The following is a 15,469-nucleotide window of genomic DNA, read 5'->3' on the forward strand; positions in this document are numbered from 1 at the left end:
CACTGATCTACACAAAATACCCCACAATGACAAAGTGAAAACATGTTTTAGAATTTTTTTTTACAAATTAATTGAAAATTAAAATCTGAAATGTCTTGCTTCAATAAGTATTCATTCAACCCCCTGAGACAATACTTTTTATGAGCACCCTTGGCAGCGATTGCAGCTTTGAGTCTTCTTCGGTATGTCTGTATCCTCTTTGCACATCTGGATTTGGGGATTTTCTCCCATTCTTCCTCGCAGATTTGTTCAAGCTCCGTCAAGTTGGATGGGGAGTGTCGGTGAACAGCAATCTTCAAGTCTTTCCACAGATTCTCAATGGGATTCAAATCTGGGCTTTGGGTGGGTCACTCAAAGACTTTCTCGTTCTTGTTATGAAGCCATTCCAGTGTTGCTTTGGCTGTGTGCTTGGGGTCATTGTCCGATTGGAACGTAAATGTTCGCCGCGGTCTAAGGTCTTTTACACTCTGAAGCAGGTTCTCCTCAAGGATTTGCCTGTATTTGGCTTCATTTATTGTTCCCTCTTTCCTTGCAAGTCTCCCAGTCACTGCCACTGAAAAGCACCCCATCGCATGATACTGCCTCCACCGTGCTTCATGGTAGGGATGGTGTTAGATGGGTGATTTGCTGTGCTCGGTTTCCGCCAGACACAGCGCTTTGTATTCAGGACAAAGAGTTAAATTTTCGTCTCATCAGACCACATCATATTTTGCCTCATACTCTCAGTCATTCACGTGATTTTTTTGCAAACTCCAGGTGTGCCGTCATGTGCCTGTTTCTCAGGAGTGGCTTCTGTCTGGCGACTCTCCTATAAAGCCGAGATTTGTGAAGTTCTGCAGAGACTGTTGTCCTTCTGGCAGGTTCTCCCATCTCAGCCAAGGAACTCTGTCGCTCTGTCAGAATGGTCATTGGGTTATTGGTCACCTCCCTGACCAAGGTGTTCAGTTTAGTTGGACGGCCAGCTCTAGGAAGACTCTGGGTTGTTCCATATTCTATCAATTTCTTAATGATGGAGTTCACTGTGCTCTTGGGAACTTTCAACACTCTACACATTGTTTTATACCTTACCCAGATGTTTGCCTCCTCACAATTCTATCTCGGAGTTCTACGGACAGTTTCTTGGACTTCATGGTGGAGTTTCTGCTCTGACGTGCACCATCAACTGTGGGACATTATATAGAAAGGTGTGTTTCTTTCGAAATCATGGTCAATTAATTGAATTGACCACAGGTGGACTGCAATCAAGATGTAGAGACATCTCAAGGTTGATCAAAGGAAAATGGATGCACCTGAACTCAATTTGTAGTGTCACTGCAAAAGGGGTTGAATACTTACTGATGCAAGACATTTCAACTTTTCATTTTTAATCAATTTGCAAAAATTTCTAAAAACATGTTTTCACTTTGTCATTATAGGGTATTTTGTTGGGAGGTCGGTGACAAAAAATTTAAATTTAATCCTTTTGAAATTCAGGATGTAACAACGAAATGTGACAAAAGTCGAGGGGTGTGAATAGTGCTGCGGTTCTATAAAACCGCATGCCTCCGAGGCAATGGCATACAACATACAGAGATCCCAAGGTAGTAATTTCAATAGTATGTGTATTAATGAGCCCTTTCCATATATCTGGTGGGTAAATGGGAAAGATGCGTTGCATGGGGCTCTTTTAGTTAGATCCTTAGTCTTCAAAATCTGCAATTCTTCTTTCACTCCTTTGTCTCTCTCACCCGAAACACGTAAACAAGCGCGCACGCAAACCAATAACTAAGACACTAACCAAGCAAAGCAGCAGCGTGAGTGCCTCATTTGCATATGCATGCTATTTTCCATTCGAAACTGCGTGTCAATTCACAACTGCCTTCTGACCTCAGACATTCATTCTCCTCAACATACTGGACCACGCTCACAACTACTACGTCATATGACAACCAAAAATGCCCGCAACAACCCACGCTTACATTTTAATTAGAAACGTGATCATGACGGATGACATCGTTCCAAGGAATTTCCAGCTCTTCACCACAATGCCACATTATAATCGTTTAACTACAAATGCCACAACGTCTTTAGACTTCTATATGACCGCCGCAGCTGCTACTTATTCATCGAACACTCACCACAGCCTCAAGGGATGCTGAAGAGACAAGGGTTGGGTTATTATGGGGCATAACTCAAAGCATGAATGTGCGCTGAAGCTCATTTGAGGATACACAGTAACGCAGTGATTTCCCTAAAATCCCACATTTGAATGGAGGTCAGCGCCAGAGAGCGCCTCCAAAAAACATGGCCCCATGTTAAAGTCAGAGCTCCGACGTGTGGCCATGTCGGCGAGTGACTGGGCTGTTTTTTCGGTTTCGGGGCCTAGCGGCCGGTAGGGCGTGGCTACAACCACTATGGACCGATGAGGAAGCTTCAATTCACCAAGAGCCTTGTTTGATCCAACTTTTGGCTCCTCCCCTCACCCGGGGCTCATAAAAAGTGCATACGCAGCTCAGTTTGGTCAGAAGGAGCCGAGAGCAGACTTGGTCAAAACTCGCCAGGAGGACAGAACTTGAGAGAAACAAGCCGGGAGCAGAACTTGACAGAATCACTAAGACGGAGAACTTGCCAGATGCCAGAGCTCACCATACATCGGACCTCACCAGGGAAACAGGCAGTGCAAGGAGGACAAGCGTCAGTGCTAAGCGAGGGGCGCCACAAGTCGGCGTGATCAAGCGTGGGATCCCGAGCTACTGCTGCGAGCTTGGGCTACTCTCGTTATATCGACGCTCAGTTAGGCTGGATCCAGCAACAACCCTTACATGTACAAATTCTCACACTACTATGATAGGGTCTTCTCTCTTATGCATCTTTCTTCTACCATCTATCTCTCATCTACGATGGATGCAAAAGAGCAATCGACACGGGAAAGCCCGACCAAGGACGTTTTTTTCAGAGTGAACCCAAGAGCAAACTCAAGGGGGAACCATATTGACCTGCACCTCACATTCTTCCTACTACACTACGCTGCACCCGACGAAGCATTACACTCGCACCTCTCACTCATCCACCTGAGACACTCTAAGTATTTTTCCCTCCTCCCTTAGCGTTTTGAGTTGTTTAGATCTGCCGACCAGGCCATGTACTGAGAGGTCACTAATCCTCAACTGCTTCTATCTCTCTGGGCTATCTCTAATTTTTCTTGGGTTTGTGTGTGTGTGATGGCACCTGTCATAGCTTGAGTTAAGAATTTAAATGGAATATTCAGGATAACTTTGGTCTGTGTCTTCTTCTTCTTTTGTAAATATTGTATGCCTTTTGCTGCACCCCACAAATTCCTTGCTTTCCCTGCTGTACATTTGCAATAAATCCCATACTGTGCCACATAGCTTTCCTCACTCTTGTTTTAAAAAAAGTTGTGCCTGTGAGAAATGTACCCAGCTCATTTTGTCATTTCCTCCATTGGTCTCGCATGGCCCGCACCCGAGTTTAGCCAGGACATTATTCCCCAAAAATCTCCTTAATAGCCGGTGCATATTTTGGCAGCTTTGCTTGGGTGCATCTGATACGGTAAGCACTTAAGTAACACAAGTACGCATCGAGGGCACGATTCCCCGATAAGGTGATCATGTGTTCCTCGGTAAATGGTTGTGAGATGGAGGACCCTGGGTCATGTGGTCAAGTTATTGGTGTTCGCGGTCGATAAGCGAACCACTGTGACATGAAGTTATTCGTGTGTGATGGCCTGCGATTCCCGGTGAGTCCAGAGAGGAACCAGGAACAGTCCCTCCCTCGTGGTTCTCGCCGGGGCCATGACAATACTTTCTGAAGGCACAAAATAAGTATGGTAATGAAAGAACAGGAAGAGAGGAGGGGAGTGAAAACTGTAACCTAAGGTAAGAGAGATGGGCTAGGTGTGGTTAATGTGGGTAATAAAGATGGTGGGTAAGGATTGCAGATGAAAAATATGGTGTTGTATCACCTACTTGAAGCCATGAAGAGAAGAATGGGATATAACAGTGGCTCCACAGATGGGAAAAGTAAGGAACAAACGAGTTGAGATGTGCAGTGAGTAAGGATTTTGCAAGTTTAACAAGGATGGGGGTTGCTGGAAGATTATGTGTATCCTGGAGTTACTGGGGAGGGTCGAAGGGCTGCGAGAGAAGAAGGCACTCAATCTGAGCAGAGACTGTTAAAAACAGAGGCCACCACCCAACCTGTAATGTGAGAGCAACAGACATGGAGATTCAGCCTCACCATGGGAGATCCAATAATGTTGGGAGCTTTAGATTTCACAGTTCCCGAAGACACAGATGTGACGCTGGGGTGCCAGCCCATAATGGAGAGCAGTACTTCATTGAGCTGCAGTCATTGGCCTTGTAGATTGCAGGTAACTTCATTTTTCAAGGAAAACTTGGACCAACTGAGGATGTATCGTTCGTATCTGGCTTTGGAGGCCAGCTTTGCTACATGGTCTGTTTAGTCTCTTGAACTACTCGGCATCACGATCAACCACCACCTCTCTTGGGCTGACAATATTACAAAGCTGGCTTCCAAAACCAGCTGCAGAATGGGCATCTTCCATTGTTCCGTGACAAATCAGAACAACTCTCAGCCTCCAGAGTTTTTGTTTGTCGCTCAATGAATTACAGCTCTCATCTATAGGCCGGCACCCAAGTATTATACATCTGTCTCCTCTGGAATCTGTGTAATCCAAAACTCTCAATATTAATGGAATCTCCCTTGATGAGGAGAAAACACACGGCTTGTTGCAAACACATCACAGTCAGCGCAGATATACACATTTCATCAGCATGGAGCTTTCACTACTATTGTGTGATTTTCAGATCTGCTACTAGACCTATTACTATGCACCATATTGCACTTTATTTCAAGTGTGTAGTGGCAGGTAACACGCACCTCCGTCCTCCACTGCCCTCCCCATCCTCTCCCAGATGAAAAGCCCATGTATATAAATATAATGGTTGGATTCCCACTCAGAAGTGTCTCAGACAGGTTGATGAACCCAGTTATGTATCACCTCAATTCTTAATCTCACTCCCCTTGGAGTCCTTTCCAAGTCCACCTGGGTCACACATGTTTTTCCATCATCTAACAACTTGTTAACCTCCCCGATTCTAGGCTGAACACTCATCGCCATTCCTTCATCTCTTATCTGTGGAACTGCCTCAGTGTCTGTTGTCTCGCACTCCTCCTTCCAAGCCCTTTAAGATTCCTCCAATTGCCACCTCACGCTCCCTGTCCGTCTGTCTGTCTGTCTGTCTGTCTGTCTGTCTGTCTGTCTGTCTCTCTCTCTCTCATACCCATCCCTGCTTTCTTATATTCTCACTGACCTCTCCCACCCCTTTCTTTTCTGCCACTCATCTACAATATCTCTCCCTGTTTTCCTTTGATTTGCTGTCAGTCTCTGAATCTGCTGCTCTGTTATTTAGCTGCTACTTGAGCCTATATTTATGTATACTGTACTATATATGGTGTAGCAATTGTGAAATCATATTTTGCAATGCAATGAACACCTCAATATGTTGCACCATAAAATTTCAGAATATATGTTTTTCACAACGCAGCCTTGTATTTGGCATGAAAAACAAAAGTTAAAGATGTTCACGCTTTACATAGCACGTAGCAGGAACCTTAAAATAGCAAACTCAACATCTCCATGGACTAACACCTTGTGGAAGTGTGTGCATTGTGATATTATCGGCTATGCCGCCCTGCAGCTCACATCCAAAAGACACGTTACAGTTGTCATCATGTTGAAGATGAGACATTGTGGGTGAAATTAAGCCAGTGATCAACCCAGTATGATTACAATATGTTTACTCATGGTCTTTGCGAAATGTGGTTCACAGTACAAGCTGTGTGAGCATTGACTGTGTTTGAATTACCTGGCCTCCCTGCTCTTACCAATCCAGCAGATAGGTTATACATCAGGTGTGGGTCAACCTTACACCAGATATGACAAACCAGTTTCTGGCTGAACTTTGACCTGTACCAAAGTCTTTAGTGGTAAGGTGTGTATTATTTGATATTCCATATAGGTTGTGAATATGCAAATTCCTCATGTGTATGCAATGTTCCCAGATTAACTGAATTCAAAAATACAGAGATTAAATGAGTTGATGGTTCATCACTGATTGGTCCATCCATCAATCCATTGGGACCATACTCTGTGCAGAGTGTTGGTGCTGCCTAAGCAGTCTCCTCGGCTATTGGGCACAATCCTGGACGGATCGCCACTCCGACACAGACCTATTGGTCAATTGACTATCAAGTTGATTAAAAGGAAAGAGGGGTGGGTGCAAAGATCTCAGCAAATGCTGAAAACAACAAATGCCTCTATGATCATTAAAATTAATTTTTGTCTGGAAGTGGTGTCATGGTCTTGAACCATGGTCTTCACTTCATTCTACCACAAGATGGCTGACTCGTATATGCACCATCATGGCAAAGTGGAAAATATATTGGACCAGTACCAGTCTTTATCTAGTTTGTAGGTTTTGCTATGGGTTTAAATCTGGTTCATCGCAGTTACAATGGGGATTGAGATTCCAAAATCCAAGCTGTTACTCTCAGATGACTGATTTTGAAAACCCAACTGACTCATTAATGACCTATAGGGAGGAGGTAATCTGCTTGCTCTCGTCTATATGTGACACATCGTCCATATATTTTGGGTGACTCATTGTCCTCAAGGCAATGTGGGATGAACACTAAAATGGTACTTATGAAAGGCAGCGCTGCAATGAAAAATAAAATGCTGTGAACACTTGATCATCCAAGTAGACGACAGCTTTATCAATCTTGCTGGTGATGAGCTGAGGACCCACCCACCCTGCACTTGGAATAAACTTCCAGAATAATATTAGAGCTTACATTTTTGGGCTTGTGTAGGAGAGTTGGGCTATTCTTCATGTAGGGAATTACAATGGACCACTGCCCAAAAGGGGAAGTGTGCTATGATTTTACAGATTTCCAAAAGTTGATATTAACACCAGTCTTGGGGAGCATACAATAAGTGCAGAGTTGTTTCTGCTATCAGAAATATTATTCGGCTACATTCATTCTTAGGTAGAAACATTCTTAGATCTCCATTCTCCTATCTTGGGGAGCAAACGATAAGTGGAGTATCACCACATATGTATCATATCAAAAGGTATCCAGTTATTGAGAATTGTATATTATACAGCATTGGAAGATGAGATTTTTATGGCTGTCCTTTAATTAACCATGGTTGTTTTTACTTTGGCCACTACTTTTTAGGCATTTTGCCAAAGACCCCATGCCTATCACCTTGTACATATTTCTGCATGTGGTTTGTTGAAAAATGAACTGGGGAATGGAAATGGAAGTGAAATTTCAGACTAAACAGAAATGGGAACAAATTTATCATCATTAACATTTCTAGATAAATGTCTATTTCATCTTCCACTGCAAGATCACCAGTGGTCCTCAGAACCAGAAGCAGTCTTTCTTATTTTAAAACTTTGGTTTCGGTCACTGCTTTGAAGAAATAATTTCAAAAATTTGTGTTGCCATGATGCTTCAGATTATGTCAAATGCCGTTATAGTGTCATAAAGGTATAAATTCACGTGAAAAGGATGCATTCAAGTATGTAATAAGCAGGTGTATTTGCTCTGAAAAAAAAAAAGAAATCACAGCTCGTTTATAGTTCCACAGACACTGCCCTTAACCACAGCCTGATTCCAGGCGCTTTAACCTATCAGAGTAAATGGTGAGAAAGGTCATCTCATCAGCATAGAGATTTCCCCCAACGGAAACATGAACCTCACTCTTTGGCTTGGTGCTTTTAAAGACATGAAGCATTTATATTCTCGTGTATCAGCAGTTCCAGACTGTGTGCTGCCGTCGCCGATAAGTATAAGGCTAAGGTCAGCTTTTAAAACACATTAAAGGTGAAAAGTTAGAAATTCCGTCTCGAGAACCTCATGGTCAAAATAGGCTCCGAGCATGGTGGATGAAGCATTGCGGTGACAGCAGAAATTGCTCCACATTATGAATGGACAACGTTATTTTCTCATGTGGAGTTGGTTCAAGTGGCCCCAAGCGATAGAATTAAGAAAAAGGAACCTTATAGAGGGTCTCCATAAATGATGTAATTTTTATTACCACAGCCCAAACCAAACAGAAGCACAGATGTCAGGTCAGGAAATTAAGAAAAGCCTCTTTATCATGCCCGAGCACAAAATGTGTATGACGTTAAGAAAATGCCCATTTGAGATGATCTATCTCTGCCCTTTCTTTCCATGTCAAAACACAAAATTCAATTATCCCTAACACTGCTCCGCCGCACAATGTCACGCTGTAATATGATCAGCCGCATAAAAAGGTTATCTCTTCCAGACTTTGATCTTATTGTGTTCTCGCCCAATGCTGGTCTTGTGTCTGGCCTTATATTTCCGGGTTTGGCCTGACATATCCCACATATGCTTTGTACTTAGGGCCTAATTTGTCAAGGCCTAATGTGGGCACCAGCAGCATATATAAAAGCCATTAAGTACAGCTGCGGGGTGTGTCGGGTCGTGTGAGACAAGGAGCATTCATCGCGGCACCTCCGCCTTCAATCATGCTCCGGCCGCCAGAGCTGCAGACAGATTTTCCCTTTAATCGAAAACCAAACCTGCATACAAAACTCCTTCTGCCTCAGCAAGACTGCATGAACTGCAGGGAAAAAGTTTTCCTTCCTTGGGGACTACCAGACAATGAGTAAGAAGACTTTGGCTTTGAACTTTGTCGCTGCGTCGAAAGAGCTTGAGAAACACTTTTGTTGAAAATTTGACCCAGGAAACGGAAATGAAGAATTAAACTGGGAGAAACTAAAGTGATGAGGGCCAGGGTATAGTTGGATCCAGAGGTGCTGGACTTACCACAGTTGAGGATAAAAAAATATTTCCTTGTACCCCAATACAAGAATTGCTTGAGAGGATGGTGAACAGGTAACCTTGGAGCTGTTTTGTTTGGGTTCAATTTTTGATGGTTGTATTTTTCAGAAAGTTTATTTATGTGTTTTTCCATGTACTCTTTAAGAATACATTTCAAGGTTTTTCTCACTTAAACTCAACAATTGATTCTGTGACAGAGCAGTATCTGGAGAACTTGTCAACCCACAACTCATATTCAGAGTGGTGATCAGATGTGTTTATGCCTTCGTAATCCTCGGCTGTGAAATGGTCACCACAAATGACAAGTCTATCCAAAGGGTCCTCTTTACCCGTTTTCTTTGGGAGAAAATTCGCCCGTTTTGATTGTACAAATCTTATCCACTGCCGGCGAATGTTTGATTCCTTCAGGAATCGGTGGGAACGATTACCGTTTTCCAGCCATTTTCGCAAAACATGACGACACACGGTCACACGTATGAGGCATGATGTACAAATATCCAAATAACTTTGTTCTACAATCATTCAAAATAAAAAAGGATAATATAGACAGTTGCAAGCTCAAAAAAGCAAAAGAATGGCCCCCTGAACTGGACACTACTTCAATAAGCAAGTGAGCATCTTTGTTTTGGAGAACGTGACGTCAACATCCATATATGGCACGCGGCTGTTTTTTTAAACAGCCTTGAGAAATAACAACTTCGGAGTTAAATTTCATTAATTTTCCCAATAGTTAGGCAACCACAATAGTTTGCATCAAACTATTTAATACACATATAATCATATTGATAAATTTTCAGAACATATTTGGTGACCCGAAACCTACTCTTGAAATATAACCATTGTTGAGAACCGAGTTGAGTGAATTTTTTATATAGCCTCTCTTTTAAAGTATGATTAAAATGCTCAATAACAACCACCTTTCCTTCATGAAAGGTGCTGTATAATGTAATACCGCTATTTTAAAGAAAATTCATAAATATTTTGTTGTTGAACTCTGTCCCTCATCGCTCAACAATTTATGAGGTTTTCTATTGCTTTTATTAAATATCTGTTGGAAGGCCAACAGAAGAGTATTACCTGTTTTGTTTTTCAAAGGAACAACACACGCATATTTACTTCTCAAATCAATAATGGTGAAAGTATACTTGTACCCCTTATCATTGTTGAGTTCTATCAAGTCAGTGGAACAGATATAATAAACTTACTTGGAATAAACCTTCTACTTTTAAACTTTGTGATTATTGGTTTATGTAATTCATCGGCGAATTGCTCTTCAATCCTCATGATATCACCAGAGCTTAATAGTTTTATTAATAACTAAGTCCATGTCTCAATTTAGCACTTATCATCTTCTTCACGATGAACATATCAACTTTTTCTCTCAAGGTTGGATTTTGTATCAAAGACAAATTATTAATTTCTCGATTCGTTTTGTGTTTTTCTTCCAACAACGTGCTTTTTCCATAATCAATATCATGCTTTATACACACTTCATCAACCCTAATTAAAGGTTTAGACAAAGGTTGAGGATTGTTAGCTTTTAATTTAGTTAGTAATCTTTTATCCAAGTTTGTTCCCAGACCACAGAAAGCATACCCTGGGAGATGTAATTCCCCTGGTATTCCAGTTGTTGTAAATTTACTCGCTGATAAAACGTTTGCAGAGTATATCTCTCGGACGTTGTTTGGAGATGAATTTACTCTTTCTAGAGCCACACCAAACATATCCCTTTTTGTATAACCCTATTATTTTTACTTTTAACATACAAGATATTTTTATTATTGCTTTTCTTTTCACACTTCAGGCAATAACTCATTTATTTATGAGAAAAATTCCTACAGAGTGCGAAAACCTTTTTAGTTTCCACCATATACATTTGAATCTTAATTTTGAAAAACATAAAGAATCCTTAGAAATGCCTTCACTCCCTCCGCCATTTATTTAAGAAAAAAAATATAAAACTTTAACCAAAGTCAATAGCACCAACAACTTAATCTTTTCCTTCTTTCTCTTCTTTATCACCACTTTCTTGTTTAAATCTACTCTCTGTAAGTGATGTTAATACTCTTGACCCATATATTTTTGATAGACTGGTTAATTCTTTGTTTTCCTCCTCAGTGCGTTCATCGATTTATTTTATGTAATACCTCCAATCTTTTTCTAATCTCGCTGGCTTCCATATTTTATATTTACTCATTCTTGCTCTCTCTCTCTCTCTCTCTCTCTCTCTCTCTCTCTCTCTCTCTCTCTCTCTCTCTCTCTCTCTCTCTCTCTCTCTCTCTCTCTCTCTCTCTCTCTCTCTCTCTCTCTCTCTCTCTCTCTCTCTCTCTCTCTCTCTCTTCACCCTTTTCTACTTCTCTCTTTTCTCCCTCTCCTCCTTCTCCCTTTCCTCATTTTCTTGAACCACTTTCACCCCATAGAATATCATGCATATATCCATCTGGATTTCTTGATATTCCTATGTTGAAAATAAAAAATTTTTACAACAGGAAACCAATAAAAAATTCTTCTGAATTTCGAAAAGACCATTATATTTTATCAACATTAAAACCTTTTCATTATTTAACATTTGAGTTAAATCCAAACTTGTTGGTTTATCACCATCAGTATAAAGCCAATCTTTTATTGAAACCCCCCCCCCCCCATTCTTGTGTTATAGAACATATTTATTAAAATACCGAATACCCTTTTCTTGTCAGTATGCTTGGATGCAGAAATGAGAATTTTCTTGAAGCCTTCTTGCTGTCATTTATGTATCAGAAATATATGACAGATTAATATGATGACAGGTAATACCTCCCCATCTTCCTATGGTTAAATCAGTTTGTATTCCCCTACTTATTATGGAAATTCCTGTTCTTTGTGTTTTCATTATATAAACTACTGTTATTGATTTTAGCCTTATTAAATTATTTTATTTGTTGTTTGCTAAGAGTGCTTCCACAAATCTCATTGTCAGCACCAAGTGGATAATTTTCTTCCTTGCAAGACTGATTTAATTCGTTCAGGTCTTCTTGGTTTATCTTAAACAACCAATTATACCCTAAATCATTCATATCATATCCTCTAGGTTCTATTCTCATAAAAACTATACACCCTTCTTTATAAAATTTAATTTCAATTGGAACTGTAAATTCTGTATGACCTGGGAAAAAATCAAAATTTCTGCATCTTTGGAATACACCCCAATTATTGGCGTGAAGGTATATCATCCGTATTATCACTAAGAATACAAGTTGTAGGTTTTGATTTCTTTTTACATTTCTGTGTATCAGAAAATAGTTGTATTATAATCTTCAATGTTATAATCATTTAGTTTGTTTTGAAGTTGAAATAAACCAATTATGTCTTATTTTTGAAGACCTGCATTAAAACCTTGTGAGAGTAGTTGATTCTGATCAACTTGAAGTCAAATGAAAATTATTAAATTATCAAAAGGGTAAAAATGGGTAAAAAAATAAAATTCATTTATATATTTAGAAAATAAATTCTTTAAAATGTATAGGCTTTTTTTAGAAACTCTATGTGTTATCCTGAGTTCCGGTTTAATTTCAAGATAATCCATTATTATATTTATGCAACATCCATCCATCCATTGGGACCATACTCTGTGCAGAGCGTTGGTGCTGCCGAAGCAGTCTCCTTGGGCACAATCCTGGACAGTTCACCACTCCGACACAGGATACCAGCAAGCTGGCACTCATTTTGCCGACCTCAGGACCTCAGGAGGATGACAAATAGAGTCAACCCCACCTGGTATTAATTTAACAGCCAAATGGGATTTGAACACAGGATCCTTGAATCCCCTACCCACCACCCTAACCATTAAGCCAACACCAGGCATACACAATATCTTGTGTAAATATTTCCCTGAAAATGACAATCATGAATCATAAATAATATCAATCCATTAAACATTACCCTCATTTATTCAGTCTCTTCTCTTGAAAGAAAAGGTGTATTATCACCCTCATACTTGACATTCATCTCTCCGATTAATCTTATAAAGCAATTCATTTTTGGTGTTATTTTGAAACAGCTATGTTCCTTTTTATATATTCCTTAATTAAAACATAATCACAGAATATACTGTTAAGGCCACGGGTACCGAGTGTATTATGAGGGGGTTAATCCTCCTTTCTCCTCGGAAGAACCAGACCTGGGGCCACCACTCACAATTAACTTTGTCGTGTGGTGGGTTGCTTAACAACCACGAATGCCAATCAGTTAACCACAAGTTCCAGTGTCCACCATCTAATTTGCCGTTTAACTAGAGGTCACATGGCCTCCTGACCGGGGAATGTGCCCTCGGCGATGCACCAATCTTATCTTGATTAGATCTTAAGTAATGCGGCCGAGTGTTTACCGCTGGTGCACGCTGATGATGACAGTTGACTTCGTTTGGGAATTATAATCTCCCAATCCATCTAGGTTCCGACAATGCTGGATCAATGGAAGGAAATGACAATCATCTCAACCAAATAAAGAATTCAACAAACATTTATAGAAAAATGGACAAATAGCAGATGCTTATCACGATGCCTTACTTAACAATTAAACACGAGACATGGGTACTCATCAGATCATTCAGGGGGAAAAAGAAATTCGATCTCGGCTAACCAAGGCAGAAGTCGTCGTGCGTTGATTAAAATTAGCCAAAATGTGTGAGCATGCCTTGTCTACCTATCCAAATGAGCTCTACACAGCTTGGCTAGTCTCCACTGCCAGCATCCTGCCTTGCCATGCACCCACCTGCAAACAGGCTCGAACACCAATCGACATCACGTCGTCACCCCCAGGAACGCCAAGAACCAGGTAGGCCAAGAGCCAGGTACACCAATAACCAGGTACACCATGAATGAGGTATGCCAAGAACCAGGTATGCCAAGAATTAAGTATACCAAGAGCCAGGTACCAAGCCAAACCAGCAGAAACAGTCCAACTGTGACCAAATGCTATTGCTGCTGTCCCAAACCATCAGGAGCTATCACCAACCATCAACAGGATCTCTCACCAACTCTCAGGAGCTGTCACCAACTGTCATCAGGATCTCCCGCCAACTCCGAACAAGTCCTGCTGTCCATTTACAGGCGACCAGTGTGGGTGGAGCCTCAAGCACAATTTCAGCCAAATCCAGCTCACCTATTGGCACATCGCTGCATGTGACCTCCAACTGTCAATTTTCATGGTCATTCTCTCCTGACCATCATAAGAGATGCAACTCCCAATTAACACAGGCCTGGCTTACGATGCCATGTTCGGGGCGTTGGACGAATGCCAGAAAGCAGCCTCAATTTTTTTGAGGACAATTCTCAAATTTGTCATAAGGAGAATCAGGGAATTCAAGACACTCAAGATCTGGTGCAATATTCATATTTATAAAGTAAAAACTTAACTTCAAATGAAATTCATCTTCGAAACCTTCAGAATCATCTATTGAACTACTTTAATAACCATTGTTTGAACACAAACTCTCGGTATCGTAATTGTCTTCTGTTCCAACAGAGATACTATCATCACCATCATAATCCCCAAAATCTTCACTTGAATAATGACTCATATTTAATTGTAGAAAAAAAAAAACATTGCCATCAATATTCATATACTTTTTTTCATTAACAGATTCAACTGCTATATATTTTATCTCAAAGGTAATTTTAAAATGGTCCAAAACGACTACTGGATGAAATTTCATTTCACCTGATATATTAAAGAAAAACAAGCACACAATGGAAGACACAATGGCGTGTCTCCAATAAATCCAAGCATGCTTCATGCTTCTCATGTTCGCTTGTTGTTGTTTTTGGAATTGATCACATTAACGATTTTATTTATTTATTTTCTATTAACCGTTGATTCGGCCACTTGACAAGTATCGTGTTTTACTTTGTGCAGTGAACTGTGTAAAATACGTGCCTCTTGCACCATCTCCAGTCTGCTTGTGTGATTGGTACAACGGAATAGATACGCCTAAACCTTCTCGTCTAGTGTGTAGTCTTTGTGAAATAATTTATTGCTGTGATCGACCCTTCAAATGTGTCGAAACTGGGAGTGGATTCTAACTATAATTCACGGACCGGTGTTTGTTTGTTGCGCCACGACTCCTCCAGCTCCAGTTCTGGGCCAATTACATCCAGAGTTGCCACGTAGGATCATCACGACTCCAATTAATGTACAGTGGTGCTTTTATCTCTGCAGGTGGTCTTGAGGGGGGGGATGGAAATTCTCGATGTAAATGTGTATCGTGTAGCACTACCTCCAGGTAGGGGATGGTATTACAAGTCTCCACCATATCATCATAATCACACCATTTGAAAGCCTTTATCCCTGAGCAGGGGTCAGCTTTTTGCGGGCTCCAATCATGGTACCCTTTCTTGTGGCAATGCTTTTACGGCCGGATGCCCTTTCTGACGCCAACCCTTTAGTCGCCTTCGACCCTGCAGGGATAATTACCAGTATACTGGTGCTCATTTTGCCAACCTTCAGACGGATGACAGGCTGAGTAAAGCCCCCTGATGCTAACTCAGCGGCCAGCTGATACTTACTTTTTTGATACTTTTACTTG

The sequence above is a fragment of the Eptatretus burgeri genome, chromosome 3, assembly GCF_056783735.1.
Source record: "Eptatretus burgeri isolate ZD-2024b chromosome 3, Ebu_testis_v1, whole genome shotgun sequence".
In the NCBI taxonomy this organism is placed as follows: Eukaryota; Metazoa; Chordata; class Myxini; order Myxiniformes; family Myxinidae; genus Eptatretus; species Eptatretus burgeri.